This window comes from Pipistrellus hanaki (genome assembly GCF_964339955.1).
Source record: "Pipistrellus hanaki genome assembly, chromosome: 4".
In the NCBI taxonomy this organism is placed as follows: Eukaryota; Metazoa; Chordata; class Mammalia; order Chiroptera; family Vespertilionidae; genus Pipistrellus; species Pipistrellus hanaki.
Genome location: NC_140506.1, coordinates 86,461,652 through 86,487,316, shown reverse-complemented (window position 1 = coordinate 86,487,316; position 25,665 = coordinate 86,461,652). Strand labels below are relative to the sequence as shown.

The 25,665-nt window shown below is 43.8% G+C and overlaps 1 protein-coding gene across 49 annotated transcripts in view; it reads left to right on the top strand.

Moving 5' to 3' along the window:
• Positions 1 to 25,665, top strand: part of RBFOX1 (RNA binding fox-1 homolog 1) — a 1,418,051-nt gene that overhangs the window by 1,259,948 nt on the left and 132,438 nt on the right. The window lies entirely within an intron of this gene.

Sequence of the window (25,665 nt, the reverse complement as noted above, 5' to 3'; positions counted from 1 at the left end):
TTGCAGCCCCCTGACCCCATGCTTTTAGCCAGGCCTCCTCCTTCCCCACTCTGTGGAGGCTTTGATCTCATTTCCTTGTTCAGCAGACACACATTAGTCGATAATTCTGGGAGACATCAAAACCCTAGCACCAAGAAGCTGCAAGCCATGTTCCTGGGCCCTCGAGGGGCTTGTGCTATTTCCTGGGGTGTGAGGTGCTAAGGCTGCAGGCTTTAGTAAGCCCAACTCTGCCTTGCTTCTACCCCAGACTCAGTGAATTCAGAATTAAGCCAACTGTCTGGAATGGAAGAGTTGATCTTTATGGTGTCTTGATTACCTATGGCATCTGTATTATTCCTGGCTTTTCGTCCCGGGTAGAGGCAAACCATGCAGAGGAAGTAACATGGGCTCGGGAGCTACAAAACTTGGCAAAAGTTCCCAGCTCCACCTTTAAAGGCTGTATGACCACCAGCCAATCCTATGCCCTTTCTGAGTCTGTCTTCGCAGCCAGATATATCAGTTCTGCCTACCCGACACGAAGGCTTAAAACTCACATAACCATTCAGATGTGCACATGCTGTAGAAATCAGGAAGTGTTATAAAATAGAAGCAATTAGTACCATTATCCTGTGAATCTGAGTTCATTTTAAAAAGTCAGTAACTGACCCTGTGATGCATGGTAGATTGAGAGACAAACAACCGGGGCTTGGAGGACTCTATAGGCACAGGGTCAGTTACATAGTATCATGTCTTTATACTATGCAAATAACTACTGTTCATTATTTAAAAAAAGTTAGAAACCCCATCATCATCATCATCATCATCATAATCATCACAATTGTTCTGTCACTTCATTGACTACATGGCTGTTGATTCTCAGAGAGCTTTTTCAATAGGTTCCCCCAAAATTAAAAGTAAATAAAAATAGAAAGATGGCACATGCCATCCTGTTTTGTGACTTGCTTTCTAATTTAAAATACACACATACCTTTCCAGGTCATTTCGTGTATTTCAACATTTTCCTCCTCTGGGGGCCCCTCCGTGCTTTACGGCCTGGCATCCTTTCAGCTGCACAGAGCTCTTGAGCCCGTCCCCGGTAGTTGGACATGTCGGTGGTTTCCCATTTTTCACTGAGGCAAATATCACCGTGATGGATTTCCTCTTGCCCAAATCTTTGCACACTCTCATGATTGTTTCTGTAGAATAAATTCCCAGAAGTGGAACCGCTGGGTCAAAGAGTAAAAATGCACATTTTTTAAGGCTTTTGATAGTCAGATAAAACTTAAAAAAAAAAAATCACCTCCAGAAACATTACACCAATTTAAACTCCCACCAGCGCTGCATGGGAGTAACCCTTTTCCCGAACTTTCGCCAGTTACCAAGCATTATCTCCAAGTGATTTAAAATGCCTGGAGAAAGAAGCGATAAGGGTTTCTAAACAGCCCTGGCTAAAACACGAGTGCCATATATTGGCTTTCAGCTTGATAAATACTTTCTTATAAGGTCATAAATATCAGCAGTACCAAAGGTTAATGTAGTGTGCAATGCTGTAAAATTCAGCAGGCAACCTGCTAGATCATAATGATGCATTAACGCCTTCCAGGATGGAGTGTGATGACTTACAAAGTCTGTGTATAAGTGGCCCCTCACTCAACAAGTGCATAATTGTGTCAGCTGGCCCCACAGTTGCCACAAACATAATTTATGAAGTGAGCACCTTGTCTTCCATTAGATGCCAACAATGAAAAGGAGAGGAGAGGGGAGGAGGACAGTTGAGGAAAGTTGAGGAGAAGATGGCTAGTGGATCTGACCATGCATTTAATCCCTCCTGCAAGCTACACTTAAAAAGACACATTGACTGAGGAAAAAGAAATCAGATCGCCCTTTCTTTCTATTTCCGGTGAACTCACGATGTGCCTGGCTGTGTCAGAAGCAGAATCTAGGTGGGCTTGACAAACAGCTGTGCCATTAGGAAACACTTGCCTTTAGAAACCAGACTTTTAAATGATCTGGTTTGTGTTTCGAAGCTTGCGACTCAGATACCTTGTTTCATGTTTTATGCAGGTGCCAACAGATTTCGTGGTTCTTTGCTATTGTTCTTGGATGGGCTGCTATGAAGATGCAACCTGTTACTGTGATTAATGAATATGAAGGTGGTGTGTGTTTTAAAGCAGGAGAGTCATCTATCCTGGTAGCAGACAGAACAGGAGGGGTGCTACCACAGGCCACATGCCATGTTGGTTTTCAATCGTTTGGTGGCGGGGCAAATCCCAGGCTGTGGACATGCCCACGACATCTTAGCCCACCTCTGTTTCTGCTCATGGGTGGCACCTTTCTTTCTCTTTTAAATATAGGTATTTTTATTGCTTTCAGAGAGGAAGGAAGAAGGAGAGATAAAACATCCATGATGAAAGAGAATCATGGAACGAGCCCACAACCAAGGCACATGCCCTTGACTGAAATCGAACCTGGGACCTTTCAGTTCTCAGGCCGAAGCTCTATCCACTGAGCCAAACCAGCTAGGGCGGGTGGCACCTTTCTTGTTTGGAAGTTTTGTACAATGGAAACAAGCGGGATGTTTACATTTTGAGCAATTTATTCCATCTACTTTCAGTGGCTATTCACCATGTCAAATATTCTGAAAGAAACCAAAGAGTTCTGCATATTCCTTCTCTCTTCCCTCCTCTCCTCCCCTCTGGTTCGTGTTTCTCTCTCTCTCTCTCTCTCTCTCTCTCTCTCTCTCTCTCTCTCTCTCTCTCTCTCTCTCTTTCACACACACACACACACACACACAGAGCTCTTAGTTAAAAACAAACAAACAAACAGACAATAACAACACACCCTTTCAACCTGCCGCTGAGCCCTGGGAATACAGAGGCAGATGAAAAGCACTTCATCCCCTAGTCTAGCTGGTAGACCAGTGCGACTGGCAAATGCCTTCATAGGAGAGCAACCGGGGTGCTGTGAGGGCTCAGACAAGAGAGGCCCAGGTCCCTTCTCTCCAGTCCCACTTTCTGCTTCTGTTCATCCATATCCCCTATCTCCTGATTCATCACGATGGAGAGGGCAGTTTCCCTCCATGTTTTCATCTACACGTGACACCACCAGGGTCCACTCTACTTGGAGCCATCAGCCTGGCTGCAGAGCGGCAGCAAAAAGGAACTTCAGGCAAGGTAGCACTTTCATGCCATCGCTACTAGTTAGGACCCCCTTCCTTGTGCTCGAAATGCTGAAGAGGTATTCAAGAGCCTCCCTCACCGGGTTCGGGAAGTGTGCCAAACAAGACCTATGGCAATGCTGCCACACAGAGCTTCTCTTCCGGGGATCAGAGAAATCCATCCAAGTACCTTCCACCTTGGTGGGGAAACAGACAGACAGCCGGGGTGCTGAGTGGTGCAGGGTGGGTAGGGAGGGTCCTCTGAAGAAGGGACATGTAAGCAGATGACTAAGCCTGAAAGGGTCCCATTTGGCCAATGGGAGGGAGAGGGCTCCAGGGAGAGGAGCCCACAATGGGAAGGCCTCGAGCTGGGCCCTGGTGGTGCTGCAGGAGTGAGAAGAGGGAGTGCGGCTGTCAGGCTGTGGGTAAGCCAAGAGGTGTTTACAAATGGGGCCTTGCTCACCAAGCCAGGAGTTTACCTTTAATTCCAGGAACAAGGGGAAGCTACCAGAGAGTGCTGAAGCAGTAAGGGTCCTTTCTCTTGGTTTTGTTCTTTTTAGGGGAGGGGGGCTGGGCTGGAGAAGACCCTAAATGCCAGTGTCAACACGTGGTTTGTGGGAGTCCATAAAGATTAATTTGGTGACACAAATATCTTCTCCTAGGTGAGGGAGATGGCTCTGATGATGCCCAGAGGGTAGGCTTGATTATCTGAGAGCGCTTGGAAGGTCTGTAGCAGATAGCCACGTTGTCCACTGAATGTCTCTTCCATTTTTAATGAGGAGCCTGGAGGCACTGTATAAATAAAACGGCCAGATTATTGAATTATCACTCTACAGGACATCTTATATTAGTCCTAATTAAATGATGCTTTTCATATTAACAAGCAGTGCTCAGAAAAGAGCCCAGTTTTCAGTCCTGGCATCACAGAAGCAGGAAGCCTTAGAAACTTGTGGATGGGGCATGATGCCCCTGGACTCAGTGGAGGGCACAGGTGGTGGGTTTTCAGGTCTCAACCTGCATTTTTTATTTTTTTCGTAAAGATGATGACTGAGACATCTTCGTTCATCCAAACAAGAGATGCTTGGGGGCCTTCTGCTTTCGGCCATAGTGGAATAACTGGGACTGGTTTACGTTCCCATCTCAACTCTCTGAAAAACAGAAAAGGTGAATGTGTAAGCAACAGTGGTTTCAGATGTTGAATGAATGGGAGGACCAAGATGGGCCCTACAGTAGCACCAGCTCACTGCATAGACAGGTTTCCAAACCACAGTGCAAGGAACAGGACTCAAGAAAGGAATTTTTGGGGTGCTCTCGATGGGTACTTGCGCTAGGTGCTGGGGACACAATAGCAACAGAGACAGGCAATGTCACTGTCCTGCAGAGCTTACCTAGTTGGGGGGAGACAGTCAGTATATAACTAAATGAATGGAGTCATGCTAGCAAGGATAGTGGGTTGTCTGAACAGGCTGGCAAGAACAAATTGTGTGCATTTCTTCCCAACTCTGTGCTCAGTGACATCATGTTGGTAGTTTGACATTGGCCGGTGTGGGAGTATTTATACCCGAGCTTATTTTGCTTGTTTGTTTGGTGTTTTTTTGTTTGTTTTTGTTTTTGCACAGTTTTTTGACAGCATAACTTTTCAGGCTTTGTGGTGAAAAAGGGCTTTGTAAGAGATCATCATTTCTGTTGAGATATGAGGCTGAAGAGCCAATTATTCATGGACAAACCCTAGGGGGAAAGATCTAGCAGAAGAAATAGCATGCGTACAGGTCGTGTGTCCACCCCCTGACCTCTTCCATTCTCTCTGATGTTCAGGGTGGAAGTCTCACTTTTTCCTACACTCCCTTAGCGAGATGTTCATTCCACTTGTGCATCAGTCATTTCATCCCTGATGTGGTTTTTTTTTTTTTTTTTTTTTTTTTTTTTTTTTACTTCTGTGACAAAACAGAGGAGAATAGATGTATATAATTATTCCAACTTCAGCCTTAATTTTGTTTCCAGACTGTCTTCTCCATTATGAGTCTTTTATTTTCCAAGTAGCACTGTACTACTTGTTCCCAGGAATGCTTCATTATTTCCTTGTCGGTAAAAAAGTTGGTCTGTAGCTGGAGAATTTTGTATAGATTGTGACATCAATTCATAATGAAGGGAAATTAGAAAACAGAAATGGGAATATTCCTTCAACATCTAGAGGTGTAGAACTCCATCATGGGAAGGCTAAGAGACTTTGAAGGCATTTTACAGAAGCATTTTCTTGAGTACCATGCTATCTTCAGAGACTTTGCCGAGCTCAGCCTGAAGGAATGAGCTGAGTGGACCAATGGCCTGAGTGACCAGCAGGTCAATGTTAATTGATAATGATGCTTTTTATGGCAAAATACGAAATGAACCTTAACTCCTTCTTAATATGTACTGTAGAAGCAGAGAAATCCATAGATCGTGACCCTGTACGATTTATGTCTCAAGCATTTTCAAGGCGCCAGCCTTTTGCTGTGTTTTGTTTTTGCCTGACCTATCCACTCCTCTCAAATATTCTCTGACATGTCCCCTCTGTCCTCTCACTAAACTAATAAGATATTCCAGGAATATCCATTCTCCCTGCCTCCTCCCTCCCTCCCTTCTTTTCTTCCTCCCTTCCTTCTTTCCTTCCTTCCTTCCTCCCTCCCTCCTTTCCTTTCCTTTCATTTCCTTTCCTCCCTTCCTCCCTCCCTCCCTTCCCTCCTTCCTTCCTTCCTTCCTTCTTTCCTCCTTCCCTCCCTCCCTCCTTCCATTCCTTCCTCCCTCCCTCCCTCCTTCCCTCCCTCTCTTTCTCCTTCCCTCCCTCCTTCCCTCCCTCCCTTCCTTCCTTCCTTTCTTCCTCCCTTCCTCCCTTCCTTCCTTTCTTCCTTCCTCCCTCCCACCCTCCTTTCCTTCCTTCCTTCCTTCCTTCCTTCCTTCCTTCCTTCCTTCCTTCCTTCCTTCCTTCCTTCCTTTCTTCTTTTCCTTCCTCCCTTTCTTCCTTCCTTCCTTCATTCCTTTAGTTTTTTAATGTCTGCAATTTTTATAGATTACTTGAGTTAGCCTAAATATGGCATAATAATGATACATGCTTTTTAGGACTTACAGGGCTGAGAAACACTGCTGAATGTCTGTGTACACTCACAAAGGAATGATGGCAAAGTCATCATTCCAATGAAGTTCTCCCAGTGGCCAGTGCACTAGGGGTCAGGGTGCAGAACTCACTTCAGAAGGTACTGCCTGGTGTTGCCGAGATGGAGCTGTGTCATAAGGCCCAGCTTCAAAGGAATTCATACTGCAGGATGGAGTTGGCTGACTCAGTACATGTGTTTGGACAGTCACATGCCAATCCTGAGGCAAGGAGGCTGGTCTGGAGGCCAACAAGAGACAAGGTTCTGGTAGATGGTAACATCCAACCTCAACAACAGTCCAGGCTGTGGGCCTGGGGGTGTTTGGAAGAGTCCAGTTCTATTCCAAAGTCATCAGTGTGTGCTTGGCTCTGGCCTAGACAATGAGGATTAGAACAGAAGACCCAGATCCCACTCTTTCAGAGCTTGGGATAATGGGCCATTCAATAGATTGTCTCAGTGTAATATACTATGTTCTAAGATAAGGCAAAAATGCCAGCAAAATGACCTTGTAGGAATCTTTATCATGCCAGGAATCTTTATCTTCTGGGCCCCACACCAAGTGCTTTCTATGCATTATTTTATCCTCAACGCAATGATGCATCATAAGTGCTCTGATATAAAAGTCCATCTTGTTGATTTGCATCCTGAGCACAGAGAGGTTAGCCAACACAGTCATGATTGCACAGCATGTGGTAGAGAAAAGATCATGGCTAAGAAAATCAAATTATTGAGCTCAGCCTCTTGATCATTTGCTATTCTGACATGTAGCTAGAGTAGCACAGGTGTTACTAGCTCTCCGTTTCCTCATCAGGAATATGGGGACATTCACAGCATCACAACTCTAAAGGTGAGCATCTGGCTTTGAATGTCAATGAATTCTGACTCAGCCCCCTCTTTTTAAACGAAGCAACTGGCACCTATAACTAAAAGGCCTCCAATTTGGAACAATTTTTGTGGCTGCTGAGTGTTCTTACTTTGTTTCCTTTTCTTATTCTAAGCCAAATGCATGACATCAAACCTGTAATTTTGACCACATTATCACCATGTTCTAACCAGGGAAGCTTATTAGTTTAGATAATTAAGAAAATACAAGTTGAAAATACTTGGTTATTAGGGAGAAAGGAGTACCATAAATCTAAGATGTTGGGACAATTAGCATTTGCAGCAATAAAAATCAAGTCAAACACTAAGGAAATGACTATTATGGTTATTATTTAGCATTTACATAGCATTTCTTATTTATTAAATACCCGATAATTGTTTTTGGCCATTTCTTCTGGTATAACTCTGATAAAGGACATTTGCTATTCTAATGGGTAGCAGCAGGGAGGTTAAATAAGAGCCCCATTAAGTTACAGTTCACATAATCTTTCTCTCTTCTTGCTCTCAATTCAGATCTGAGTAGAGAAAGAAAGTACCCATGAGAAAGTCATTTCATCTCCCTCCCTCGTTCAGAGCTCTCTCCTGGCTCCCCTATTTCTCTCTCAGAGTACAAGCCAAATCCTATAAATGCCATTTGATACCCTAGATCAGATCCCACAACTGTAAAAAAGGACATAAGTGGGAAAACGAAAATTTAATCTATACTTATACTTTATGTAATGATAACATACCAATTTTGATTTCTTCATTTGGATACTTGCACACGGTTAGGAAAGATGTTAACTTTAAGAGAAGCTGGTGAAGGGTATGCATTAACTTTACAACATTTCTATAAATCTAAAATCATTTTAATATTTAAAAGGTTAAAAATAAAGGAAATTGTGAATTTTGAATGCTTTGTGGGTTTATGCCACTTACTTAAAAATATATATATTTTATTTATTTTTTTACAGAGAGGAAGAGAGAGGGATAGAGAGTTAGAAACATCGATGAGAGAGAATCATTGATCAGCCTCCTCTTGCACATCTCCCTGGAGATATGCCCACAACTAAGGTACAAGCCCTTGACCAGATTCGAACCTGGGACCTTTCAGTCCACAGGCTGATGCTCTCCACTGAGCCAAACCGGTTTTGGCTATGCCATTTACTTCTATTAAATGTTGTGTCTAGCAACAGGCTCACAATATCCCTGACATCAGTGGTGGGCTCTCCCAGCTGCAGCACCCAGGAGCACCCACACTGCCCAAATCAGCACTGCAAACACTGGGACCCTGGAATGTGCATTTCTAGAGAGTTCCCAGTGATCTCGGGGCAACAGTGAAATTACTGAGCCAGTGCCATAAGCCTTTTGGAGAGCACATTCAAAGAAAGTGCATAAAAGTAACATAAAATGTGATAGGCATCAGAAAAATGTAGATGGCATTCATATTCCTAGTCAATGCTCATGGCAGTTATGCTAAATAAACTCCACTGTTACTCATCTTAAAAGAGTTTTTTCATAAGCTGAATAAAAAATGGTCCAAGATTTTATTTTATTTTGCCCTTCAATGAAGTATGCTTTGCTCTATGTTGAAGGAGAAGGCAGTAATCCCATTTCCCTCTCAGCCAGCGCGGGAGGACGGTTCAGAGGCCTTTCCTGAAAGGTTCAGGCAAAGATAACAAATGCTGGGGAAGCTGCAGGGCAGGGCTGAATGGAAAAGTAGGCTTGTAATCTCAAATTCAATATAAAAGATCGAAAGCATCAAATAATCAGTCAGCGGTGAGCCTCCCCATCGGAATGTTCCATCTGCCTTGGAATTCAACCTTGTGATTGTATTATGATGTATATATTATACATCTCTCTCTCTCTCTCTCCATATATATAACCTCGTGGCAAAACCCGGGCACCTCTGAGGTCTTGCTTGATTCAGTAGAGAAACCATTTGAAACATCATCTGTCTCCACCCCCTCTTCCCTCCAAACCCCACCCACCTTAAAAATATAAACATCTTCTTTTAAGTTCTGTTTTTTCTTTTTCTTTAATTTTTTTTTTACTTACCATTTTGAGAAAGAAAGAGAGAAATAAATTTGTTGTTCTACATATTTACACATTCATTGGTTGATTCTTGTATGTACCCTGACCTTGGATTGAACCCACAACCTTGAGATATTGGGCCAACGCTCTCCTGAGCAGCACCAGCAGCACCAGGGCTAGGTAGAGGTTTAATTCAGGGAGAAGGCATGTCCTTCAAATCAAGGGTCATCCGATGGCTGTGTGCAAACCCTGATACACAAGAGATCTAACCTCAGGCTTGGGGTTTGTCCTCTACCCAATGGCTTTGCTTTTGGAAGGTGCATAGGGAAAGCAGATAGTGGGCATCCATGACCAGTGTTTACTCAGTGCTCACAAGATGCCTCCATCATTGGTAAGCACTGTGCATGCATTCCCGCTTTAATCTTCCTCTTGTGTTTTGGTTCTTATCCAGTCACATGGAAAGTAGTCAGTCAATATTCTCTGAATGAATGAATTCACAAATTCCCATTTTAATGGAAGGCAGGGTGTAGAGACGTGAAGTCACATGTCCAAGGTCAGATAACTGGGTATTAGAGGTCAGTCCCAAATGTTTTCTCAGTCCAGAAATACGAACTCACACTATTGCCTCCCTGAGGTACAAAACACTGGCTTTGAAGATGTTAGTATAGTCAGAGTCACTCATCGGGATTATTTGAAATGATTCATGATTCATTTTGGGTCCACAATTTTGAATGGTTAGTTTGGGGGTAGGGCCCATGAATCTGCATTGTAAGAGGTTTCTCCTGCCAAAACCGGCTTGGCTCAATGGATAGAGCATCGAGCTGCAGACTGAAAGGTACCAGGTTTGATCCCGGTCAAGGGCATGTACCTTGGTTGCAGGCACATCCCCAGTAGGGGGTGTGCAAGGGGCAGTTGATCGATGATTCTCTCTCATCGATGTTTCTAACTCTCTATCCCTCTCTCTTCCTCTCTGTAAAAATTCAATAAAATATATTTTTTAAAAAGAGGCTTCTCCAGGTGACTTAGAGGTGATCTGATTTAGTACATGCAGATCTCTCTACACCTCCAACTACAGGCAAACCTGTCTACCTTTCTGACCATAAAACCTGCATTTTGCTAGGGGTAACCACAAACTACCTCTCAAGATAGGGTCCTTCACCCCACCCAGTGCACTCACCCTTCCTGAGTCTCAGAGTTTTGAATTTTTAGACATGGTACTTTCAAGGCCAACACATTCAGTGCCTTCATTTGTTCAGGTTTAGTACATTTCATCCCAGAAACATGACCTAGTGAAACGGTGACAGAAGTTAGACTTGAATGCAAGCCTCCTGAATTGAAGGACTGCCACAGACTAAAAGTCTTCTGGTTGCCACACTGGCTTCCATGCTTCCACCTGCTATATGAGCAAACTTGCTTCTTAAGTAAAATAACCCCAAAACTGGAAATGGTTGACTACAGATGCACAACATCTCACAACAGTCATAGCACTTGCTGATGTTTAATCCTATTTGCTTCTCTCTGACTCAAGAAGGGGCTGGTTATTGTCATTCTTGTTTCACACATGAAGATATGGAGACTGAGAAGGGGAGTGACATGCCCACAGTCACACAGCATCCTGTCTACCACTCAAATCTTCCCTTTGAGTCTCACCCTCTTCTCATTAGAGCCTGCCTGACATAATTGGATGAGAAATAATGTCAGGATGAGTGGGTGTTTCTCTGTCTTCATTTTAAGAATTGGACTTGAGGCCATCGGAAGGTTTGCCCGCGAGCCCTGCTAATATACCACTGCCAAGTTTCTAGATGAATAAGACTTCCTTCAAGAAGTTTTCCTTATGTCCTCTCTTGTTGAATTATGTATCTAAAGGTCCTTCCATCAGAACACTCAACCATTGTCTTGTGATTGTATGGTTCATTAATTTCCTCCCCTACATGACTGGGAGAGCCCAAGGACTCTCTGAGGATGTCTTAATCATCCTTCATCCCTCACATCCAGAAAATGTTCTTTATACAAGCAGGAATTTCAATAGGAACAAATAGGATAGTATAGAACCAGAATATGTGTTCCTCTAAGAACAAATATGGTTAACTATGGCCCACAGGCCAAATGTAGCCCACCGTCTGCTTTTGTAAATAAGGCTTTATTGGAGCAGCCATGCTCATCATTTTATTTATGTCTCATCTATTTATGCTTTTAGGAACAATGTAGGCATTACGGCCCCAAAACTCAAATTACTAATTATATGGCCCTTCAAGAAAAAATTGGCTGTCTATCTAGGGGAGGTGCAAACTGGAAAGGAGATGCAGGCATTTTTATTTCCACAGTATATTTATTAGTATTTTCATTTCCTAGCATATATTTCCACCCCTCCCCACCACCAGTGCAGGAGAAATGAGCCTACTGGTGAATAGGATTTGGAACACTGAAGTAATCTGAATCGTGTCAGCAGTTTACACAAATCGTGTACGTTATATGAGACGGGATTCTTTGTCAAATGTCTGTGAATAGACAAATTAGAGCTCACAAAGAATGATATCTTCACATGTCTCCGTGGATACTGGAAAAACCTCGGTAGTCCTAGAACAAAACCCTCAGAGTACTTAGCTCTTTGTTCTAAGCATTTATATAGAAAAGCAATAATTAGTAAGGAAAATCCAGGGATTTTCGCTGAGATCAGTTCCATCTTAAATTCATCACCAATTTTCTGCAACCGAATTATGCTCTCAGCAGTTTTCTTAGGCCCAGGAAATTAGCATAATGTGTAGATTTGCCATTTGGTTAAATTAAGTCTTGCATAATACTTTAGGGGGAAAAGATCTTTGAGCTAGGCGGATTTGAGGATTCACTACAAAATATTAACTTTTTTTTTTCTTTTTGAATTGATGTTTAAATTGGGCCTTGACTTCTGGGTGGGATGGGGAATTAAAGAAAACCAGGGGGCTAAACTAAGGTGGGGTGTGTAGAAAGCTGCAAGAGAGTCTCTTCAGGAGAGGAGAGTGGGGCCCAGCAAGAAAGGGCTGCCATCTCATTTGGGCTGGATGCTTGCTGAGCTAGCGAATGAGAGGGCTCATCGTAATGATGTCACCAAAGAACTTGGGTATGGTGATGTCATGAATATAGAGTCTCATGCCTGCTCCTTATCTGAGATTTATAAAGGAGGGGGCTTGCTGGCACAATCCAAAACAGCAGGATAAGAAAGAGCTAACATGGAGCATGTGTTAGGGCACCTGACATCCACTTTCTAGGGTTCACCTGACTCTTGAAAGAACGTGAAGCTGAGAGGACAGGACAGGAGTTCTAAGGATGTCCAGGAGGCCTGATGCTGAAGGAGGAACCTATGTATAAGAGGAGAACCCGGATCATTGAGGACCACCCTCAAAGCCTTGGGATGCTGGGCAGTGATGGAAGATGATGGGACTATTCCAGGTCCCCAGCATGTGGACACCTCAGGCTCCACCACACCCACAGAAGCCACTGGGGCAGAAAAGCTCTGGCACAATGAGAGAGAAAACAGAGACACTTGCTTCCCACCACCAGGAAGACTCTTGAGTCATTGGACATCCTCTGTCACCTCGGTCTTTTTGTGCCTTCTCCCAACCCTCAGCACCCAAAGAACAACACCCAAAAGGGAGGAAGGAAGATGGTCCCACCCTTGGGCTTCTTCCCACAGACACTGAGAGGGCCGGCCTGGTGCTGGTGAAGAGGCAGGAGTTGCCCACACCCACTGCAGGCCCGTCCGGATGGAGGTCAGTAGCCCAAGGAAGAGAGTTGGAATCTTACCGACTTTGGAAGCTTTAAAATGAACCGAGCTGCGATCAGTTCCAGCTCAAATTCATCACCAATTTTCTGCAGCCGAATTATGCTCTCAGCAGTTTTCTCAGGCCTGGAAAATTAGCATAATGTGTAGATTTTTCCATTTGGATAAGTTAAATCTTGCGTGATAGGTTAGGAGGGAAAATCTTTGAGCTAGATGGAGTTGAGAAATCACTATAAAACATTAACATTTTCTTTATTTTTAAATTGATGAATAAGTGGGTCTTGATCTGGAGTCGGAGGTTAAAGAAAACCGGGGCGAAGGTGGGGTTTGGAGATAGCTATAAGAGAATCCCTGCTGAGTAGCAAGAGCGGGGTGCCCATAAGAATGGGGTGCCCGCAAGGGTGGCCAGAAACTGTTGCATCTTCTTTAGATGTCATGAAGGAATTAGACTCATGAAACTGCAAAGCCACACTCCCACCCATTCTGCCACACTGCCTGCCATCTTCTGAAGGAGCATCCTGAAAAAGCTCTTAATAGTAGCCCCTAGGAACCTCAGTTCTTTTATCATAAGATAGGGACAAACAATAGAATATTTCTGAGTCACGGGTGATGGAATAAAATATCATACCTGCAAAAGGCTTAACAGAGAGCTAATTGTTCAATTAATGTTTATGAATTGATCACCAGGTGCTCTAGATGTTGACCATCATCATAATTACGGGGCAGGAAGGGCACTTACCTGTAGTGACTTATTTCGAGTAGGTGCTAATAATAGTATTCCTTTTTTCCTAGATGAAGGGGCTGAGGCCCAGAGAGGTTAAGTAACTTCCTCCAGGTCACACAGCTAGAAAGTGGTAGAGCCGAAATCCCAAACCACATAGTTTGGTTCCAGAATCTGTAAATGTTTACTGTTATTGCTAGTAGTGATTTCCAACTCCTTATTCCTGGAACTAAAAACTAAAACTTTGAATGTGAAATAATGAGAGAGCATTTTATAGAATCTTATTATTCTGCTTTCTGGTAAATGAACACCAATCCCCAAACCTGCCTGCTGTATCCCCAGGGATGGATAGATAGTAGATGCTCAATACATATATTTTGAATGATTGCATAGAGAGCATGCGGCTTCCAGCCCAGTGAAACCCCTGACCTTCTCCAGGACAAAGCACCTCTCCTTAGTCCCCTTGTTTGCAAGTCTGCTTTAGTGACACTGCCGTGGACCGACCGAATGCTTGTGTCACCATCCCCCAAATTCATGTGGCAAAGCCTTAACAGTTAGGGCCTAACCTCAAAGTGATGTTGTTTAGAGGTACAGAGTTTGGGGAGTAATTAGGGTTAGATAAGGTAATGGGGGCAGGATTTCACGATGGGATTAGCAACCCTGTCAGAAGAAGAATGAAGAGAACCCATTCTCTCTCCACATGTGAGAACACAGTGAGATGGCAGCAAGGCAGAAAGTGGGCTCTCACCAGGAACTGAATATGCAGACACCTTGATCTTGCACTTCCCAGCCTGCAGAACAGTGAGAAATAAATGGCTGTGGTTTAAGCCAGCCAGTCTATGATATGTTGTTATAGCAGCCAGAGCAGACTAATACAGACACCTTCGCAGTTAATCTCCTTTACTGATGTGTTCAACACGTGGCCCCTTGCATGCTCATCCTATATATTTAAAGAGTAAAAAGTATAACCAAGGGATTTATCAGGGCTTCTCTGCCCCTCAGACTTATTCCTGTCGGAGGAATCTCTGTCATTCCAGCAGGGCATGGAATTCATTCGAGTGGAGGGAAGGGGATGTTTTCTTAAATCTGTGTCACCTGGCTGCGGAATCAGCCCCTTTGAGCGAGGAGGGAAGCATTAACTACATCCAAAGCTGTGTGATTAACTTATTTGTGTGCCAACTGAGCTCAAATGAAAAAGCAGGAAGCTGAGTGCATCTGCATGAGCCCCGTTTAGTAGCAGGCAAACCGAGACATGGGTTTTAATTCACATTCCCCGGGCTTACCGTTATTATTATTTTTCATGGAAAATAACTTTGCACAATCTTGCTCCGTTTTAAATGGAGAGTGTGCACTATTGTCTAACGCAGGGGATGGAGTTGATTTAGTATGCATGATTGGCTCTACCTCCCCCCACCCCTTTCTGTGGTTCTTTGTACACATTCAATATAGTTACTTTTTTTTTTTTTTTTGCTTAGAACATATATATTTTCCCCCTGAACTTTTCTCGATTGCTTTTTTATCAGGTTTACAAATCAAATCAAATAGGTATATTGCAGAGCTCTGTGATATTATTTTCTGAGCTTATAGTACAATGTATTGAATTATGCCGGTCCATGCTTCGCTCCTGCTATTCTCTGCAGATTGAGAGAGAGGGACTGTGGGCCCCGCAAATTCACTTGGCGCCCAGCATTACGGGCTAAATCAAGCCCGCCATTCAGGCTGCAAGAAGAGACGGAGCAAGTGTTCGTTACACAAATCAATTTGGTCCAAAGTTCATCGCAGTGGGTACTCAACCATCGCTCACATCGTATTGTCAGCTTAATCAAATAATGCCTCAAAGACACTCACAGCTTTTCTTGCGGAGAAAATCGGTGGAAGAGGGGAAAGCAGCTGGCACTTCAAAAGTACACTTTTTATTTATCACTAGGAAGGGCTTTGTGCATGGAGAGAATTAAGCCTGTGGGAGAGGGAAGATGCTGAATATTCAGTAGGCTGATGGGGGAAATGGTGCTACATTAGCATCGCTCCTTGGGTGTTGGGTGTTGATACCTGGATGGCAGAATTGAGGATGCTCGTGGGCAAAATATCTGGACCCAGAGAGGTTTCCTGGAATGCTGGGGGAAAGAGTTGCTGAGTCCCTACTATGTAGCTCCATTAAAGACTTTGAAAATGCATTCAGGCCCGGCCGGTGTGGCTCAGTGATTGAGGGTTGACCTATGAACCAGAAGGGCACAATCTGATTCCTGGTCAGGGCACATGCCCAGGTTGTGGGCTCCATCCCAGTGTGGGACGTGCAGGAGGCAGCTGATCACTGATTCTCTCTCATCATTGATGCTTCTGTCTCTCTCTACCTCTCCCTTTCTCTCTGAAATCAATAAAAATATATTTTTAAAAAGAAAATGCATTCAATATAGTGTGTCTTTGGGATGGTCATATTTTACTAGGACAGACAGTTAAGTAAAGCGAACATTTTTAAAAATCTGTGGTTAATAAGGGTTCAACGGAGGTGAACACAGGACTGTAGGAGACCAAGGAGCCATCTGAAGCTGCCTGGTTTGGTTGATTTTTAGTTGGTTGATTGTAATAGGGCCCTATTCGTAGAGCTTATTCTGGCTCAGCCCAGACCTAGAACACAGGTAATTCGAATGTCAGTGAATCTTATTCCTCTGTAAGAGAGCTTTGCACTTGCTTCCTAGAGCTGGGCTGTTTGGACCTCCCAGAGATTTTTCACCTTGACCCTGAAAAGAGTCCAAGACATGGAGTTACATACCCTAGGTTCAATCCTGACTCTGCCATCTTTTTGCTGTGTGACTTTGGACAGGTCACCTAACCTCTCTGAGCTTCAGTTTTCCAAATTGTTAAGGTAATTCAATGGGATAAGGTATGAAAAATATCCAGTAAGATGCCTGGCTCACAGAAAGACCTCAGCACAATTTTATTTCAACCCTCTACCCCAAACCCCTTAGGCAGTTCCACACTGAGTTGATAAGCTGTCAGTGGGTGGTAGTATTCAGTATCAAATGTTTCAATGCAGAGTAGGGGAGGGGCAAATGCCTTCCACAGCAGTGCTCTTATCCAAGGGTCCATGCCTAAGCATCCTCCAGGGAGTTTGCAAACTTCCTGGAATTCTATGCAAAATTCAGGCATATGTGCATTTCCCCCCAGGGAGTCATCCACAGCTTTCATAAAATCATCCATGAGCACAGAAGTAGGTTAAGAAATTTATCTACGGGCTAAAGAGAAATACCCCCAATGACCATAATAACAAGAATAACCATAGCAATAAGTTGCAGCTGCCGCTGGTAGAACCAACCACATGGCAGGCCTGGCCCCATGCTGTATGTTTTCATTCTCACAATACTATGCAAGGAAGTTATATCCCATACTGATTTCATCATCATCATCATCATCATCATCATCACTTACTTACTTTTTAATGTAGAGTTGACTCCCAAATAATATTCCTCATTTTGAAGCACCCTATCACCATTGGCCAAGGGAAGACCTTTCCTTTCTTTCTTTCTTTCTTTTCTTTTTTTTTTTTTTTTTTTTTTTTTACTTTCTTTCCTTTTAAACCCATTCTCCACTCACAGCCCCCCCCCCGCCAAGACACCACCGCTGTAAAGCGACAATGTCCACCAGAACTTTCTGAGCTGATGAAAACGGTGCTCTATACCTATGCTTTCTAATGAGGGCTTGAGGATGTGTGTTCACTTCCTGTTGCTGTCACAATGAATTACCACATCTTAGTGACTCACACAACGCAAGTATGGTGCCTGATAGTTCCACATGGCAGAGGTCTTGCATGAACCTCCCCAAGCCCAGTTCTAGGCGTTTTCAGGCTCACGTTTACCACTGTAGCCTCTGCACCGGACCCCTTCCTTTGCGTTTATGGCCCCCAGAGGCCGTCCTCATGTTTTTTGCTTCAAGCTCCTCTGCTTCCTGCAACTTGGAAGCCAGCAAGGGTGGGCTGAGTCCTTCTCATGTCACATGTCTCCCATCCTGGCTGGAGCCGCCTGCCCTCTTCCACTTGCTAAGACCCTGTGACTCCGATGGCCCACTAGGTCAGTGGTTGGCAAACTGCAGCTCAAGAGCCACATGAGGCTCTTTAGCCCCTTGAGTGTGGCTCTTCCACAAAATACTATGGCCTGGGCGAGTCTATTTTGAACAAGTGGCCTTAGAAGAAGTTTAAGTTTAAAAAGTTTGGCTCTCAAAAGAAATTTTAATTGTTGTACTGTTGATATTTGGCTCTGTTGTCTAATGAGTTTGCAGACCACTGCACTGGGTAATGCAGGATCAGCTCCCTACTTTGAGGACAGTTGAATAACCATTTAATGCCACCTGCCACCTGAACCCCCTTCGTCCTGCAGAGTAACACATTCCCAGGTTCTGCAGATTAGGGCATTAACATTGCTAAGGGCCATTATTCTGCCAGCCATGGGCATCTTTTGAGTCCTTGACATATGGCCTGTGTGAATATTTTACTGGATTCCACTTTAATTTAAATTTAAACACTGATACTGAATTCAGTTATGAGACACCTTTTAAGGTTTTAAGTATGTTGTGAAAACTCTTGGAAATTTTAATGTCAATTTTTCAAAGCCTAAATACAGGTCAAATATTTCCAATGAAAATTTAATGTCCATAGGGAGATGATGAGCCATAAGTGCAAGTTATACGCAAGATTTTGAGGACTTGGTACAAAAATAAAAAAGGGATGTAAATTATTGTTTATATTGATTACATATTGAAATAATATTTTTGTTAAATTGATTCAAGTAAATATATTCTTAAAATGAACTCCTTTAAAAAAAATAGTTTCCTTTTACTATTTTAAAACATGGCTTCTAGAACTTTTTATATTTTTTATGTCTTAATTTTTTTTCCTATTTATTGAATTTATAAAGGTGACACTAGTTAGCAAAATTATACATGTTTCAGTTACACAGTTCTATAACACATGATCTGTACACTGAATTGTATGTTCACCACCCCAAGTCCAGTCTCTGCCCATCACCATGTTTCCCTCCTCTATGGCTTCTAGAAAATTTTAAATTGCAGATGTGGCTCCCTTTTTATTTTATTGGCTAGGGTTGCTCTCAAGTGCTGATCAACTATCCTTGAACTGTATCCAGTGCTGTGTTGTGACTACATGCGTTTTTAATTTTCATCAGGTAGGGAGAAAAAATAATTTTCCCTCTGCCTTTTTAGGTTCTTACATGAGATCCCACCCACCTTCACAAATAACAGTTTACTAAGATGCAAACCTCCTTCATACAGGAGAGTTACCCAGGAAAACTGAGCAATCCTCAAAATGGCCCAAATTACCACCTTAATCATAATCTCCAACTATAGACAAAAGATTTTGATGGGCAGGCACTGATGGAGGTTACTGAGAAATCACCTTAAACAAGGGTAAGGCTGTTATGCAGACTTAAGTCAGGCCTTATCCACTGATAGAAAGTTCCTGTGACTTAGGGTCATGCTCTCTTCTGGCCCAGGAGACACTCTTCCAAATACAGGATCCCCTAACACATGTAAATGCCCCTCACTCTGCTTTCAGAGCTTCTCCTGTGTCTGCTGTTTCTCAAAAATAACCAGTTCAAAATAACCCTTACATAGGCGTATTTCAGGGCAGCATAATTTGCTTTGCATCACCAAACATAATTTGACACGATTCTTATTTTCTTTCTAATCATTGCCCATCCACCCCCACACTCAACACGGTGCTTCCACATCTCTATTTTCTCTCTGAATTCTCATGTGTGCTGACAGCTTGACCATGTGTTACTCCTCCATCCTTGTGACGGTCTACCGGGAACCTGAACTGCGCACAGCTCTGTGATGGAAATCTTTTATCCTTGCTTGCAGCTGAGGAACCTGCAGCTCAGAAGGGCTTAAGGAGCTGGGCTAGCAAGTGAAGGAACTGGAGTGTAACTCAGAGCTGCTTCCACTTGGGATACCAGGTGGGCCATCCCCAGGAGGTGGTACTCAGGCGAACTCAGCTGAGTGAGAGGACACTGTGGGGCGGGGCCAGGCCTGAACGGCGCATACTTCTACACAACTATGCCTGTTCTCTCCAACAGTCATCCCTGGATTGGTCGATATCAAAATCCAATTTCACCAGGATTAGCCTGGGGATGCGCAGAGCTATTCATTGAATTAGGAACGATTATAGCAGAGGGAGCCCCACGGTTCTTTATTAAGGTCTTTGCAGAAGCACTAAGTGATCTGCAGGAGATTAAAGCGCCAGTGGTGTTTTCTTAACATTTAGAACCTACCCCGATGTCTGGGGAGTTTGTTTATTAGGAAAAATTCTGTGACACACATCCCACCTCCTAATGGGGGCCTTTGAACTGGGCCAGAGCCCAAGCTGGCTTTGCCATCCTTATTCCAGAAACTGCTAAGTGCTCCCAGGAAACCCACCTCTGGAGGTTAGTGAACTTCTCATCCATGTAGGTGCCTGCAACCTTCCCTGCATGATGGGCAGGCCACATCTCAAGTCCTCAGCATCCATCACCTCAGGAATAAAGAGCACAAGCTGGTGGTCATTGATACTCTTAAAAATAATAATGATCACCTGCCAGCGGAGCTCAGTGGTTGCACGTCGACCTATGAACCAAGGGATCATGGTTGGATTCTTCGATTCCGGGTCAGGGCACATGCCCCATGGTGGGCCTGATCCCCAGTGTGGGTTGTGCAGGAGGCAGCTGATCAATGATTCTCTGTCATCAATGATGTTTCTATCTCTCTCTCTCCCTCTCCCTTCCTATCTGAAATCAGTAAAAATATATTTAAAAAAAATAATAATGCCCCTTGTTTATGGGTAGGACTTCACAGTCCCAAATCCTTTGATGCCATTACCCCACTCCAGATGGTCCCAGACAGATGAAACTTTACTTTATGCATATGCAAGAAGGCCTGGAGACATGAAGTCAGCAGTCCTGTTGCACAGTCTGAGCCAAACCAAATCTATTTATTTACACCTCAGATATTTACATGAGAGCTTACCATGTTCTCTAGGTCAGTGGATTCCATTGGTGCAGTTTTTTTTTCGGTTCCCCCTCCCCACAAGGGACTTTGGAACCTTAGAAGATATTTTTAGTTGTTCCAGCTCAGGAGTGTAGGATGGGCACTGTGGATGGAGGCCAGATGTTTCTGAAATCCTCCAGGGCACAGGACAGCCCCCATCAAAGAATCCATCAGCCTGAGGTGCCACCAGTTCTGTCCCTGAGACACTGGGCTCCAGGGATGGGATGGGGCAGGTCATTGGGGAGAGAAAAACAGTGGGCACGCCCACTCTCCTGGAGTCACCTTCTGGTGGGAAAATAAACACTGTACAGATTCGCAGAAGCGCATGCCGTGAAGGTAGGAAGGTGGGGAAAATCGGTGAGCTAGGAGAGCCAGCGGAGGTGCTGATGCAGCTGCCTCAGGTCACAGGGCCAGAGGCGACCTCCAGTGGGGGATGTCTGAGCAGACTGGCCTCTGACCTTCTCATCTCCCAAACCTGCTTAGAGGAACATTTTCAATTCAGCTGGGTCCCGCTCAAGAGCCAAAATTGACTTCTAAAAGTCAGACACAGGTCAATCAAGAGTTCCTGCTTCAGCAATGAATTTTCACAGAGCCCTGGCATGCAGCAGCCTTGGGGAAGGCACCTGGAATCCAGGGGGTCCCTGCCTTTCAGAAGTATACATTCTACACCATTGGTCCCCTAAACAAGTTTCTTAGCTTTTTCACATGATGTTATTTTCATCCTAAACAAGTTTTTTAGCTTTTTCACATGATGTTATTTTCATCCTTAGAAAGTTCACTCCATTTCTTTCCATAAGATTCAACAAACTTCACAGGGAAGCTGTGATGCCAGTAGTTGGCAAACCGGCTCGCGAGCCACATGTGGCTCTTTGGCCCCTTAAGTTTTTAGCAAAGGCCAGCTTAGGAGTACCCTAATTACATTAATAACAATGTAACTACCTATATAGTTTAAGTTTTAAAAATTTGGCTCTCAAAAGAAATTTCAATCATTGTACTGTTGATATTTGGCTCTGTTGACTAATGAGTTTGCGGACCACTGGCTTAATCCATCTGTGGGATGTGTGGTGCTGGGCTCAGGGGACCTAAAGACACATCCTGGTCCTTAGAGGGTGTTGATGGTTTGGGAAGCCAGGGACGAGGGGGTGGAGGAGTGCTTCTCAGCCCAGTGTCCTTGCATCCAGGTGCGGAGAGGCAGTCTGCATTGCGAGCGCGGCCTGGTGAAGGGAAGACTCGGGCCTTCTGTCCACTTTGGGAACTCATTAAAGTGGCCAGTGTGACAGATGGGCGCCTGGGGCAGCGCTGGCAGGAACACACATTCTCCTCTCCTTTCTTGGACCTGGTTTGAGGCCAACCCCTTGGACAGCCTCGTGCTGCCTGATGTGGTTTGAAGTACACTCACTCCTTGATAACAGCGACTCACTGTACATCTGCTGGGGGCTTGTTTATAAGGGGCTAGCGGGTTTAATGGTGGCTTTAAAAAAGACGTCCATGTCCTGGTTTAATAGTGGCTTTCAAAATATATGTCCGTGTCCTGGCCTTCATAAACCTGTGAATGTGACCTTATTTGGAAAAGGAGTCTTTGTAGATGTGATTAAGGATCTGGAGACGAGATCATTCTGAACTTAGGGGGAGCTCTAAATCTAGTGACCGCTATCCTTATAAGAAGACAAAAGCAGAGGGAGAGTCATGTCTCAGGCGCACGGAGGGAAGAAGGCCATATGACCTTGAAGACAGACGCTGGTTGGAGAGATGCAGTCAGGAGACACCAGAAGTCCAGAGAGGTGAGGAAGCATCCCCTCCTAGAGCCCCCTGAGGGATGTGGCCCTACAGCAACTTCTTTGTTTACTTCCGGCCCCACAACTTGAGAGAATAAATGTCTATTGCTTTAAGCCAGCATATGTGTGGTCATTTTCTAGGAGACTCACAAAGGGGTGTGAGTATGTTTTCCCTGAAAGTTCTCAGAAAAGGGACAGAGAAAGCTCACACCCAATATTCTCAATATGAGAGTCAGTGGGGCTCACTCCCACAGGTGCAACCCCAAAATGTGAGGCTGTAGCGGCTGTCACCTTCCTATTGCATTTGGTCCTCACTGCAGTCTAGTCTTTTGTGTTAAATAAAGTGCACTGTATAACCAGACATGCTCAGTCTGAAAAACATTTTTTCCCCTGTTTCTCTTTTTCAACCTCTGGATTCCAACATCCTTTCAAGTCCATTCACTCACAATGTCTTTTATTTTATTTTTTTACATGTTATCTTTTAAAATTACTATGAACACGCAGGTATTCCTACATAACAGTGTTTGGGCATTTGTGTATATGTGCAGGCTATAAAATGATTAATTGAGCGTTGTATGTTTTTATCAAAGGAAACAACACAAAGATTTCTCCAAAGTCCTGTTTGACTAAAGATGATTAATTTTAATTTTCACATGAGCAGCATAATGCCATTAATCATTTAATATGTTTAATCATAATCTCTGTAATTCCTAATTAGGTTTATTAAACTGCAACATCCAGCGGTTATGCACAAATCCAAATCTAAGTTTCCTTCTTGGTAGGAGGCTAGGGGGAAGGAGCTCGTTGCAATTGGCATTGGAACAGCAACTTCTAACAGGAGGGGACAGAAAGTTTCAGTCTCAGCTGCCTCTCTGCAAACTTAACAGTACTAAGACCCTTGACCCCTCCAAAAAGTGACAATCTCATGATTCAAGGATATGTGCACCTCATGGACATGTAACCAAATCTCACTACCAGAGGAGAAAACACAGTTCCTGTTTCTGTTTGGGTATCAATATTTTTCTTCCATGATTACTTGAAGGTGGCGAGGTGGATCGTTCATTCCTTCGTTCTTTGTTTATTCATGTACTGATCTTCCATTCACCCATTTTGTTGGTGAGTCAGTCACCATTACACAGGCATTTGTCGTGTGTCTACCTCGGCTCATGTGCTGGTCATGTCACACTGCTATGATCCTTTTGTGGCCCCTCATGCGCTGGTCATGTCACACTGCTACGATCCTTTTGTGCTCACAGGGTCATCCGTGATCCAGCCCCTACCTGCCTTGGCAGTGTGCTTTCATGTGCCTCCATACTTGCCCCCTCTGGCCAGGGCCAGTGAGGTCCACATGTACAGTGCTTCCTGAATCTCTGCATCTTTGCATAAGCTTTGCCACCTGCTGTCACAGTGCCAGTCATCACCTCTTCACTTAGACATCCCCCACTTCAGATTTAACCTGCAGAACTGGCCAGCCTTTCGGGACCTCCAACAGTGCTGTGTGCCCCTGATTTAAGTTTACTCAGCCTTCTGAGATTCACTCTCATTCCAGCATTTAACAATGATATTACAGCTGACTCTTTCTAACTCTTTATCTCTTTCTAAAATGGAAACTGCATTTTAAGACCAAGTTCCATGTCTAGCGTATAGTAGTTGCTCAGTAAAGAGGTGTTTCGTAAGCAAATGAGGACCTTTCTTCTTTATTTCCTGAGAGGGTCTCTTTACATCTCTCATTGATTTAAAAAATCATCATTTAAAAAAATGCATTACATTTTATTTATTGATTGTACACCATGAGCCAAGAACTCTGCCAAGCAGGCATAGGTTATTGTGTTCATTCTTCACAGAACCATTTAACATATGCTGTATTATTACTGTTCATTTTCCAGACGAGAAAACTGTCACCATCCTCCTTCTTACTCCAAAAGCATATGCAAAATTGTTGTTGCCATCAAAACATTGCACTTGGGAAGGAAAAAGTCACCTGGTAGGGGGCTTTGGATATGAAACCAGCTTGCGAAGTAGTGTGCCAGTCACTGGCGGTCTTGACTTCAAACTGCAACTCAGGATGTATAGGATGGAGAATAATGAAATAATAAATGAAGTCTGCCAGTTAATACAAGAGTTGACAAGAAAGCCACTAATTATGCTCACTTTATTTTGGCATATATCTATTTCACTTTGTAAAATTGTCTTTATTATTTTATAGCTGGCTGCCTGCATTGATAGTTTTTTCCCCTCTCAATTATATGCCACTAAATTGTGTATGAGTAGTTGTGGGCGATTCCTTGCTCATAATTTGATGAGCTTCCATACAGGTTTTTCCATTTTGGCCTCAGAGAAGCAGGTATCTGACATGGATGGCATCTACTGCCACCTGCAGGCAGTATGTGCTAATTACAGGGAAAGTATTTAAAAATGAAGCATCTCTGAAATGTTGAAACTATAGGAATCAGAATATGAGCATGGCTACAATGATACCAAATGTTACTGAGACTTTTCTCCTAGTTCCTGCTTATATAAAAGTGTCATTCTATTAGCAAGTGATCCAGGCTTTCATTTGGGAGGGATGGAATGGGAAGCAGATGAGTTATGCTAATAATGTGACGATGTCCACACCAACTTACTGCAACAGAAAGTTCTGCAGTGATGGAGAGGTTCTGTATCTGCTTGCCCGGTATGGAAGCCAATAGCCACATGTGGTGACTGAGCACTTGAAATGTGGCTAGTGCGAATGAGGAGCTGAATTTTATATTATATTTAATTTGTTTACATTTAATTGTTATGTAGGGTAAATTATAATGGACAATACTAGCCTAAAAATCAAGAAACCAAAATTCAGCCCTGGCCCGTTTGACTTAGTGGATGGAGCATAGGCCTGTGGATTGAGGGGTCCCAGGTTCGATTCTGGTCAAGGGCACATGTCCGGGTTGCAGGCTCATTCCCCAGTAGCAGGCATGCAGGAGGTAGCCAATCAATGGTTCTCTCTCATCATTGATGTTTCTAATCTCTCTCTCTCCCTCTCCCTTCCTCTCTGAAATCAGTAAAAATATATTTTAAAACAAGAAACCAAAGTTCAGCCCTGACCGGCTCAGTGGATAGAGCCTTGGCTTGCAATCTGAAGTGTTCCAGGTTCCATTCCAGTCAAGGGGATGTACCTTGGTTGTGGGCACATTCCCAGTAGGGAGTGTGCAGGAGGCAGCTGATTGATGTTTCTCTCTCAT